At 41.8% G+C, this 12,718-nt stretch overlaps 1 protein-coding gene across 1 annotated transcript in view; it reads left to right on the forward strand.

Annotated features, from left to right (window-relative positions):
- LOC140197038 (uncharacterized) overlaps positions 1 to 12,718 on the forward strand; it is a 99,357-nt gene that overhangs the window by 15,869 nt on the left and 70,770 nt on the right. The window lies entirely within an intron of this gene.

Genomic DNA, 12,718 nt, shown 5'->3' on the forward strand with positions numbered 1-12,718 from the left:
CACTCAACTTCTGGAACTTACCCCAATCAGCTTTTTCAAACACCTACTTTGGGGTTCCGCCACCTGGTCTTACTTCAACTCTTTCAACCACTGAACACAAAACTGGGTAGTGATCACTGCCTACTGTTGAAGCAGTCCAAACTCCCCAGTTACTAATGCCAGCCAAGGTATTAGACACTAACGTAACATCTAACACTGACTCAGTTCCTGTTGTTATATCTATCCTTGTGCCGCTACCATCATTCATACACACCAAATCCCTTTCTTCCATCAAATCTTCAATTACCTTTCCATTTGGATCTGTAATCTGATCCCCCCATATTGTGCTATGAGCATTGAAATCCGCACACCACACTACTTTATGTCTGTTTGTCCTTGTATCTCTAATAGGCTGTCCAAATCCAACCTTTTACATGGATTGTAGTAGTTAATTATAACCACTCCCTCCCCTCTCTCTCACACTTCCACCACTATGTATTCCTGATCATCTCCTTTTTCCAGTACCCTATATGGTATACCTTGCTTGATTAACATAGCACAACCCCCTCCTCCCCCTAGATTTCTATCTTTCCTTATCATTGTATACCCATATACCACAAAGTCTAAAGTTGGTTTTAACCAAGTTTGCTGAATACACACTACGTCTGGTTTTACAACCATTTCTTTAATAAAGTGCTTGAATTCCTGGCTATTGGCCAGTAAGCTCCTTGCATTCCATTGTAAAAGAATCACCATAATTAGTATTAACCAACACATGACACTTGGTTCTCCCTCACTTCCTCCCATGTCAGTCCTACTAACCCTAAATGGTTTACTGCTGCTTTTACCACCAGCTGAATTTTGTCACTTTTTGACTTTACCTCAGCCGTACTATTAATCACTCCTGCAATGAATGTTACTAGAGCCTTTTTGTCTACATAAATCCTGTCATTTGTTCTTTGTTGCATCTCTCGTATCCCTATTGCTCCCTGTTCATTATGAGCATTATTCTGTTCTCTTGACATTCTTACAGCTTCTGCATAAGTGATCTTTCTTTTCACTCTTATTTCTTGAATTTTAGTCTCCCGTCTGACAACCTCACACCCACTATATGCAACATTATGAGCTCCTCCACAATTGCAGCATTTTGGTTGAACTCCTATTCCGCACTTTCCATATTCATGATCACCCCCACATCTAGCACATCTCCTCTGCCTTTTACAGTTTTTAGCCACGTGTCCAAACCTTTGACAATTATAGCACCTCAATGGCTTTGGCACATACACCCTTACTGGGTAACTCATGAAACCCAGGAACACCTTCCTTGGCACTCTTCTTCAAATTCAATCAATACTGATTCACTTTCCTTTTTCACTCCCTCCTTTGTTGTTTTCAGTCTTTGAACAGTCATTACTTTCCCTCCTTTTATATTCCTCTTTATCTCCTCCATATTTATACTCATTGGTATCCCCGTGATCACTCCTTTACAACCACTGTTTTGTGCTCCCACCCTCCCAGTGTATTCCACCTTGCATTTTCCTATCTCTTTTAGCTTGAGTGCTTTCTCAAGTTGTTCCTCATTCGCACATCTTACCAATAAGTTGCCATCATTAAGGACTTTTGCAAATACTATTTCCCCTACCTTATTTGTCAGAGTTGTTGTTAGCACAAATGGGTTAATTTTCTTCATATGTCCCTGAGCCTTCTCATTAAACCTAATTATGACAACACCTCCTCTCTGAGCTTGTTCATCCTCCTCACTTTCAGAGCTTTCTCCACTATCATTTCTTATTCTTTTATTCCCTTTGTCTTGGTTTTTATTCATCCGACCCCTCACTACCTCCTCATTCCCTTTATTTCTCCCTTCACAATAATCCACCTCTCCCCAGCTGCCTACCTCTGGTCCCAAGTCTCTATCCCTCTCCTTCTCCACTTTCTTTCCCTCAACCCCGCCTCTTATCTTGTCTGCCATTACCGGACCCACATGACCCCCTCCCAGCAATTTCCGTTCCTTCCCCACTCTCTTTCCCTCAACAGGTTCCAAACCACATTCACGCATCAAGCAAAACACAGCCAGCTTCCAGTCTGCTCCCACGGTCAGCCAGCAATCTCCTCAGCAGCCAACCATCTCTAAAATCAGTAAATCTTTTAAAAGGATTGTGCTCCTTTAAGTGGAAGATTGCCAAGATGTGCTGTGTTTGAAATAAGTAAGACAAGTTCAGTGCAGCTGATTCCTGCCCAAGCTGCATACTCTCAGTTGACAGTGAGTAACAGGTGATCTTGTCAGTACTTGCTGACAAATGACCATCGACAGCTGTGCTCAGTTTTGCTTTCTCCTGGGCCATGTGCTTCCAGCTTTCTTTACAGCCTTGGTCTAAAAGAGCTGGATTCCAGAAGTGAGATTTCCTGCCATTGATGTGAAAGTAGCACTTAACCAAGTCATAGAGTACTATAGCACAGAAATAGTCCCTTCAGCCCATTTAGTCCTTGACAAACTGTTAATCTGCCTAGCCCCATTGACCTACAAATGGATTATAGCCCTCCATACCCCTCAGTACCTATGAAAATTTTCTCTTAAATGTTGAAATCAAACCTGGATCCACCACTTTTGCTGGCAGCTTGTAATAATTGTCCTATTTATGCTTATCTTATTTGACTGCATTTACCCCATATTCCTCTAAACTTTTCATATCTGTCCAAATATCTTAATATCTGCACTTGCCTCTATTGTCTTTGACGGCTTGTTTCATAGACCTACTGCTCTCTGTGTGGAGAGGGTGAGCTTGTCCCTTGGATCCCCTTTAAATCTTCCCTCTCTCATCTTAAACCTTTGCCCCTTGGTTTACTCTGGGGAAAAGACTGTGAACATGTACCCCAGCAATGCCTTTCATAATCTTTATAAAACTCTATATGGTCATCCCTCACTCCAGGGAAAATAAATTGAATGTAGCATTAGTTATTCTACCTTGTGTAGAAGGAAGTACTCAACTCTTCATTGCTGGTGGCCAATAAATTAGTATCCTTCTGCAAGCATGTTTACATCAAAATGACTGACTTCCAGGTTTTTGCCTTTTGGGGCAGTATTTTTTGGGGGTTGGTTTGATCAGATAGAGCAATCAAGCATAGCCTTGGTTTTAGGGTCTTGCCAAAAGTATAGCACATCACGAATGTCTCAACTGCTTTACACATGACCGCAAGAAACTGCAGAGAGGGTTCACCTCATCACAGAAACCAGCCTCCTCAGTAAAGCAGCCAGCAGAATCAAATACAGCCCTCCCCTACCCCCACTTTGGACTTCCTCTATTCTCCCCTCTTGCATTAGGCAGGAAATATGAAGATTGAAGAAACATAGCACCAGACTCTTGTGCAGTTTCTTAGTGTGATAAGTTGGACTCTTGACTCTACAATCTGCCTCACTATGACCTTGCTTCTCACTGTTTTCCTGCACTGCACTTTCTCTGCAGCGGTTACACTTTATTCTGCATTGTTAGTGTTTGGCCTTGTTCTGCCACCACTTGCGCCACCACTTTCACCACCTTCTGAGTGCAGAAGTTCCCCCTCGTGTTCCCCTTAAACATTTCACCTTTCACCAGTAACCTCGAGTTCCAGTCATACACAACCTCAGTGGAAAAGCCCTGCTTACATTTACCTTCTCTATGCCCCTCACAGTTTTATATAACTCTATCAAATCTCCCCTCATTCTCCTATGCTCAAGGCAATTAAGCCCTAATTTACTCAACCTTTCTCTATAACTCAGGTTTCCAAGTCCAGCAAATATAAGACCAAAAGACAAGGGAGCAGAACTAGGCATTTGGCCCATCCAGCCTGTTCCGCCATTCAATCATGACTGATTTTTTTTCACCTCCTCAGCCCCACTCCCCGGCCTTCTGCCCGTAACCTTTGATGCCATGTCCAATCAATAACTTATCAATCTCTGCCTTAAATACACCCAAAACTGGCCTCCACAGCTGCCTGCGGTAACAATTTCCACAAATTCACCACCCTCTGGCTAAAGAAATTTCTCTGCATCCCTGGTTTAAATCGATACCCCTCTATTCTGTGGGACACCACTAGTCACTGGCAGCCAACCAGAAAAGGATCCTTTTATTCCCACTCACTGCCTCCTACCAATCAGCCAATGCCCTAACCATGTTAGTAACTTTCCTGTAATATCATGGGCTCTGAACTTGGTAAGCAGCATCATGTGTGGAACCTTGTCAAAGGCCTTCTAAAAGTCCAAATATACAACATATTTGCATTCCCTTTATCTATCTTACTTGTAATCTCCTCAAAGAATTCCAACAGGTTCATCAGGCAAGATTTTCCCTTAAGGAAACCATGCTTGTCCTGTGTCACCAAGTCCTCCATAACCTCAGCCGTAACAATTGACTCCAACATCTTCCAAACCACTGAAGTCAGGCTAACTGGTCTATAATTTCCTTTCTGCTGTCTTCCTCCTTTCTTAAAGAGTGGAGTGATATTTGCAATTTTCCAGTCCTTTGGCACTATGCCAGTGTCCAATGATTTTGAAAGATCATCACTAATGCCTCCACAATCTCTACCGCTACCTCTTTCAGAACCCTAGGGTGCAGTTCATCTGGTCTGGGTGACTGATGTACCCTTAGGTCTTACAGCTTTTTGAGCACCACCTCCCTTGTAATAGTAACTGCACTACTTCTCTTCCCTCTCTCCTTCCAACACCTGGCTCACTGCTAGTGTCTACCACAGTGAAAACTTGCAAAATACCCATTTAATTCATCTGCCATCTCTTTGTCCCCTGTTATTATTTCTCCAGCCTAATTTTCCAGTGGTCCTATATCCACTCTCATCTCTTTTATTTTTTACATATTTGAAAAAGCTTTTACTATCCACTTTGATATTGTTTGCTAGTTTGCTTTCATATTTCATCTTTTCCCTCCTAATGATTCTTTTATTTGCTTTCTGTAGGTTTTTAAAAGCTTCCCAATCCTCTACCTTCATGCTAATATTTGCTTTGTTGTATGCCTGCCAGCATCTCCTTCCAATTTTACTTTGGCCAACTCCTCTCTCATATCACTATAATTTCCTTTTCTCCACTAAAATGCTGCCACTTTTCCCCTATTTTATTTCAAGTTGAATTCAATCATATTGTGATCACTGCCTCCTAATGGTTCTTTTACCTTAAGCTCCCTAATCACCCCCGGTTCATTCCATAACACCCAATCCAGTATAGCTGATCCCCTAGTAGACTCAACGACAAACTGCTCTAAAAAGCCATCTCACAGGCATTCAACAAACTCACTCTCCTGAGATCCATTACCAGCTTGATTTTCCAAATTGACCTGCATGTTGAAATCTCCCATGACTATCATAACATCACCCTTTTGACACGCCTTTTCTATTTCCTGTTGTAATCTGTGGTCCACATCCCAGCTACTTTTGGGAGGCCTGTATATAACTGCCATCAGGGTCCTTTTATCCTTGCAGTTTTTAATTCAACCCACAACTATTCCACATCTTCCAATCCTATGTCACATATTTCTAATGATTTGATGCCATTCTTCACCAGCAGAGCCATGCCACCCCCTCTGACTACCTTCCTATTCCTTTGACACAATGTGTAACATTGGACATTCAGCTCCCAACCTTCATCCCACAACATCATCCACCTTATTTTTTATACTCTGTGCATTGAGATATAACACTTTGAGTACTGTATTTGCTACCCTTTTTGATTTTGAATCTCTAATACACTGATACTCACCCTGCTGGCTGTAATTTTGTCCTATCATCTGCCTGCCCTTCCTGACTGTCTGACTAACAAAGTCTTCAAGAAGCTGCAGCTGGATGCATTTCACGCAGATGTAGTCCCTGGGAAACTCTGGGTCTCCCAGGACTCCCGCATCTGGCAGGAAGAACACACAATAGTAATTTATTGCACTAGGTACAGTAAGAGAAAAAAGGGGAAACTTAATAGAAATTTACCCAGAGCCAATACCTCTTTCGAGCTGAAGCCTCCTTTGAGCCAAAGCCTGACACTCCTACTCTCACCATTGGCCTACTCCCAACAATGGCCACCCCGCTTGTCCCTTTTGTACTTTTAAACAAGTGTCATCGACCTGCAAGAAACCTCATCACTGTGGCCTGCACCTGCTGCTGATTGGGCCGTCAGAATGAGCCCAAACGCCCGCTTGTACATTCTTTCTGCCCTACCTTTCTGTAGTTAGGTGACCAAAAATGGGCACTAGGCTCAAATTAGGCCTCACCAATGTCTTACAGAACTTTAACATAACATTCCAAATCCTGTATTCAATACTTCTTTGATTTATGAAGGCCAATATGCTAAAAGCTTTCTTTATGACTCTATCTACCTGTGACAACCACTTTCAAAGAACTATCGATCTGTATCCCAGATCACTCTGTTTTACCACAATCCTCAGTGCTCTACCACTCACTGCACAAGTCCTCCCAAAGTGCAACACCTCCTACTTGTCTGCATTAATTTCCATCTGCCATTTTTCAGCCTATTTTTTCAGCTGGTCTAGATCCCTCTGCAAATTATGATAGCCTTCTTCACTGTCCACTATACCCCCTAATCTTGGTATCATCTTCAAATTTGCTGATCCAGTTAACTAAATTATCATTCAGATCATTGATATGGATGACAAACAGCAATGGACCCAGCACGAACCCTGCGGCAATCCAATAGTCACAGGCCTCCAGTCAGAGAGACAACCATCTACTACCACTCTCTGGCTTCTCCCACAAGGCCAATGTTCAATCCTATTCACTACCTCATCCTGAATGCCAAATAACTGAATTTTCTTGACCAACCTCTCATGTGGGACCTTGTCAAGTGCCTTTCTAAAGTCCATGTAGACAACATCCACTGCCTTGCTTTCATCAACTTACTTGGTAACTCCCTCAAAATACTCTAAGACAGTGGTCCCCAACCTCCAGCCCGCGGACTGATAGGTTGCCGCGAAGAATGCAGCGGTAGTCGGAACGCACCCTGCACATCTTTAAGAAAAAAGCCAAAATAAACAAGCTAATTAATTAGGTGCCGCCCGGCACATAAATGTCAGGCCAGATCAGAGGCGATTGCTGCAAGTCTCCCCTCTCCACGCCACCGATGTTGTTCAAGGGAAGGGCATTAGGACCCATACAGCTTTGCACCGGTGTCATCGCAGAGCTGTGTGTGGTTAAGTGCCTTGCTCAAGGACACAACACGTTGCGTCAGCCAAGGCTCGAACTAGTGACCTTCAGACCTTAACCACTTGGCCAAGTGTTGTCATAGTCGATACTAAAATAAAATAGCTGCAATAACTGAGCCCAGAACACACACACACTCTTACGACTCAAACATGTTTTTGTTTTACATGTGCATCCACACTGTTCTGAAGTCTGAACAGAAGTCTGCTATTTTTATACAGAATTGACTTATCAGTTATGCATATCGACCATTTGGTAAATTATATATGTTTGAATTCCTTATTTGCAGGATTAATCATCATTCACAATAGAGATGGTAAAAGTTAATAGGAACAACAAGCTGGCACTTTGAAGTTAGTAAAGCAATTGTCCCTCCTCAGCCGTTGGGTGTATTTCACATCCTTCTTCTATTCCACTCTCGTCTGTCTCCACGCCCCTCCCCCCCATTGTGTAAAAGGATGCTATGTTTTAGGAAGATCTTTCTGGAGAAGTGTCACTACAGGGGCCTCAGTGGTTTGAGTATGCACTGCCGCCATCACCCCCATCTATCTTGTCTGAATTAAGCAGAGGTGTCTCCAGTGATTTCACTCCAAAGGTCTCCTTTGTCTGGGTTTGCCTACACACCACTGCAGTCATTCTTGCCTGGGTGTTGTCGTTAATTGTTACCTTACCACAGCTTCCACAACTGTGCAAGAGGAAAGAAAGAGATAATGATTGAAAAAAATCTGCCTACAGCCTCTCCTCTCTGTAGCCTCCATGAGCCAAGCCTCAACTTCCCACTCTAACATTGGTCCCGTCACACAATAGCCACACCTATAATGCCGCTCTGCTTAAAGCTAACTTATTCTTATTGGCCCTTTCCAAGTGCCTAACTACGCAAAATCTGATTTCTCCTTTCAATGTGTGGTGCGCAGAATGCTCCAACTGTCCCCGCACGATTCTTTTGAAATCCCTCTCCCACCACTCAAATCCAATGTCTCCTGTCGATGTGTGCAACGTAGAATGTCCCGAGTGCCCCCAGTTTCTTCTTTTGAAATCTCTCACTATGCAAAATCCATCTCCTTGTAATGTGTGGCATACAGAATTTCTTCACTGACCCCGCTTGCTTCTTTTGAAATCTCTCCCGCTATGCAAAATCCAATGTCCCTTAGTGAACTGAAGTCTGGCATGCGGAATATCTCCACTGCCCCTGCTTGCTTCTTTTGAAATTTCTCTCCTGCAACACAAAAAATTAATTAATGAGTCCTGTTGGAACAAAACTTTTACCAGGGTTCTTCTCTGGACTGGCTGGATTCATATCTGTCACTGCTGTAAATTGTTATGATTAAAAGTCAGTCAACTCAGCCCCAAGTCATCACTGCAGGAGTTCTGGGGACAGTGTCCTGGGCCCAACAATCTTCAGCTGCTGCATCAAGACCTTGTATCCATGAGGATGTCAAGAGGGTATATCCACCGATAATCCCACAGTATCTAATAATATTAGCAACTCATCAATTAGAGATGTTACATCTATTCTTGAGATTTACTGATACTGCTTTTGCCAAGTAACCTACGAAAAATATCTTTTGGGTTACAATTGACCCAAAATGAAGCAAACACAAGCCTATAATTTCAAATCATGTCATTTTATTAACAGTATTAGCTTACTCAGAATGAATAGGTAGCAATGAACTTACGGTAACACTAGTCTAAAAGTCTAACCTCCTGTTGCTAAAAAGCTTCTTGAATCATGGCACCTTATATTCTCATCCAGTCAAATTATTAATTTCACTGTGTATCCTTGATCTTAATGCACTTACTATTCCTTCAATATAGCTAAAACTGCCACTCTTTAGCCCCTTTTCCCCTTTTGTGCTAAAAAAAACTTCTCCGTTTCTTCTCAGGCTCGAGTACTTCATCTTCTTTGTTCTTAATCCTTTCACTACATTGCACTTCTGCAAGTCATCAAAAAATGTGGAAATCCATTCTATCTTTAGTCTATCTTCTTTAGATGATCTGTTGGTTTTTGGAACACCCTAACCCTGGTTTCCTGATGTACATCTTCTGCCTGCTGTTTCTCAGTGTAAAGTCTGAGACAATAGTTCTTGACCCTTTCATTTGTTTTAGACCATAAGACAAAGGAGCAGAATTGGGCCATTCAGCCCAACAGGTCTGCTCCACCATTCCATCATGGTGATTCATTAACTCCCTCAACCCCATTCTCCTGCGCTCTCCCCACAATCTTTGACACCCTTATCAAGAACCTATCAAACTCTGTATTAAACATACCCAATTACTTGATGTCCATAGCCGTATGTGGCAATGAATTCTATAAATCCACCACCCAGTGGCTAAAGAGATTTTTCTTCATCTCTGTTCCAAGTGAATGTCCCTCTATTCTGAGGCTGTGTCCTCAGGTCCTAGACTCAGTTATGATAGGAAATATCTTCTCTACATCCACTCTGTATAGGCCTTTCAATATTTAATGGGTTTCTTTGAGATCACACCCCCACACACCTCATTCTTCTAAACTCCAGCTAGTTCAGAGTCAGAATCAGATTTAATATCACTGGCATATGTTGTGAAATTTATTAACTTTATGGTAACAGTACAATGAAATACATGAAAAGTAAATGTAGAGAAACAAATGAGTTACATTAAGTATATATCTATCTATTAAATTGTTAAGTTAAAATAAGTAATGAAAAATAACAACTAAAAATACAGACACAGAGCCTTCAAAGGCTCCTTTCATTCCTGGAATCATTCTTGTTGCCCTCCTCTGGACCCTCTCCAGTGCCACATCTTTTCTTAGATAAGGGGCCCAAAATTGCTCACAATATTCCATGTACAGTCTGACCAATGCCTTAAAAAGCCTCAGCATAACATCCTTGCTTTTATGTTCTAGTCCTCTTGAAATAGATGCTAACATTGCACTTGGCTTCCTTAACACCGGCTCAGCCTGCAAGTTAACTTTTAAGGAATTTTGCACGAGGACTCCCAAATGCATTTGCGCTCTAATATTTGAATTTTTTGCCCATTGAGAAAATAGTCTAGGCTCTTATTCATTCTAACAAAGTACCTGACCATGTAACACAAAGAAAATGCTGGAGGAACTCAGCAGGCCAGGCAGCAACTATGGAAAAGAGTACAGTCAACAGTTCAGGTCGAGACCCTTCAGCAGGACTAGGGGGAGAAAGATGAGAAGTCACATCAAGAAGGAGGGTGATGTGGTAAATGACCATATACTTCCAAATGCTATATTCCCTCTGTCTCTTCTTTGCCCATTCTCCTAATCTGTCTAATCTTTTCTGCAACTCCCTGCTTCCTCAGCACTACCTGCCCCTCTACCATCTTTGTATTGCCGCAAACTTGGGCCACAATGCCATCAACTCCATCATCCAATTCATTGATATGTATATGAAAAGTAGCAAACCCAACGTGGACCCTTGTAGAACAGTACTAGTTACCAGCAGCCAAATAGAAAAGGTCCCTTTTATTCCCACTCTTTGCTTCCTGCCAGTCAGCCGATCTTCTATCCATACTGGTATCTTTCCTGTAATACCATAGTTTCTTATCTTGTTATCAGCCTTATGTATGGCACCTTGTCAAAGGCCTTTTGGAAATCCAGGTATACAATTTCCACCAATTCTTCTGTCTATCCTGCCTGTTATTTTCTCTAGGAATTCCAACAGATTTGTCAGGCAAGGTTTTCCCTGAAGACTTTGGCCTATTTTATCATGTGCCACCAAACCTCATCCTTAGTAATGGTCTCCAACATCTTCCTATCTACTGAAGTCAGGCTAACTTGCTATATTTTCCTTTCTTCCACCTCCCTCCCTTCTTGAAGAGTGGAGTGACCTTTACAATTTTCCAATCCTCCAGAACCATTCCAAAATCCAGTGATTCTTGAAAGATTGCTGTTAATGCCTCCACAATATCTCCAGCTACCTCTTTCAGAACCCTGGCATGTAGTCAATCTGGTCCATGTGACTTATCTACCTGCAGACCTTTCCGCTTCCCAAGCACCTTCTCATTAGTAACAGCAACTACACTCACTTCTGCCCCCAGACATTCTTGAATTTCTGGTATACTGTTGGTGTCTTCCACAGTGAAGTAATGTAAAATGCTTATTAAGTTCATCTGCCCTGTCTTTGTCCCCCATTGCTATCTCTCCAGCACAATTTTCAGCAGTTCAACATCCACTCTTACCTCTCCTATACTCTTATATATCTGAAAAAAACAACTTTTGGTATTCTCTTCTAAATTATTGGTCAGCTTAACTTCATGGCAAAAAATTTGCTCACGAAAGTAATCATTCTTTTGAAAGAAGTGGAAGGGAAAATCAGATCATATGTCCTGAGAGGAAGTTCCAAAGTAACTTACGGAAGCCAAAGAGTGGTATTAAATATATTTTATGTTTCCAATTCATGGACTATTGCTGAAGGGAAAAAGTTTTCTCCCTCAACAGCCATTCATTTTAATCCAACTTCTCTTGCAATGAAAAAGAGTGAAACTGTCTAACATTCTGATTGGTCTGAGTTTGTAAGGGCTTGCGAACCAGTCTGAAGTCTCTGCAGTGAGTATCAGTGATCTTGTCCTTAACAGTGCCCTGGGATTAAAGGACATGATGGTCAGACTAGGACAAAGTCATCAGTTCAAGGAATTGAGGGAATCATTTTACAGACTTTTTTTTAAAGAATAGAAGGAGCTTGAACCAACAGAAAGCATTAGCATGTTTGAAAACCTGAACCAGTCAGTCATTTAGAATTTCCATTTGCCCCTGACGAAATTCTTTTAATTCAATGGGGCTACAGAGAGCATAGTGTTTTTCTAGTATGGGTGATCTTGGAGTTTAACAAGCTAAAATTATACAGTCTGGCAGATGTAATAAACTTAAAATAGATTGGTCCCACCAACATGACACCTTCCTTAAAATTTTGTGGAATTGTGTGGAAAAGGTACGACTCTTACCACACAAACTCCCACAGGACTGACTGGTCATTCATCTGCAGAGATTGTAGACTGTTGTAGACCTCGATAATTCAGCCATCCTTACTGTTTCCATTAGACATTTCGTTCAATTCCAAGCTTCCACAACCAGGAAGTCTGGGGCTACCTTTTCCACCTGAAAAGTATCTTAATTACCAAGCTGTCACTCATAGTTTTATTCTAGCATTCACAACAGAAGTCCTAGGCTCAAGCCTCACATGAAATCAAGACTGACATTACAATTTAAAACAAAGGAAGTGGTCTTCTGTCCAATATGCTGACTTCTGGCTGACAGATGGGGCTTTCAGTTGCCCTGTCATCTCTGGTGATACAAAAGATCCTCCTTGTCTATTTTGAAGACCAGGAGATTTATCCATAGTGCCTTCACCAATATTTGAGTCTTATACCATAAACTATATGTATACCCAATATTTCATCATGTTTACATGACAAAGGATCATTTTTGATATATGTGGCTCAACCTACTCCCAGACGTAATAAATTCATTGTGCTCTCAAACAATATAATATTGAGCCTTTCCTGACACTCACCTCTTACACAGCTCTTCCCCATAATT

Source organism: Mobula birostris, chromosome 4 (genome assembly GCF_030028105.1).
Source record: "Mobula birostris isolate sMobBir1 chromosome 4, sMobBir1.hap1, whole genome shotgun sequence".
Lineage (NCBI taxonomy): Eukaryota > Metazoa > Chordata > Chondrichthyes > Myliobatiformes > Myliobatidae > Mobula > Mobula birostris.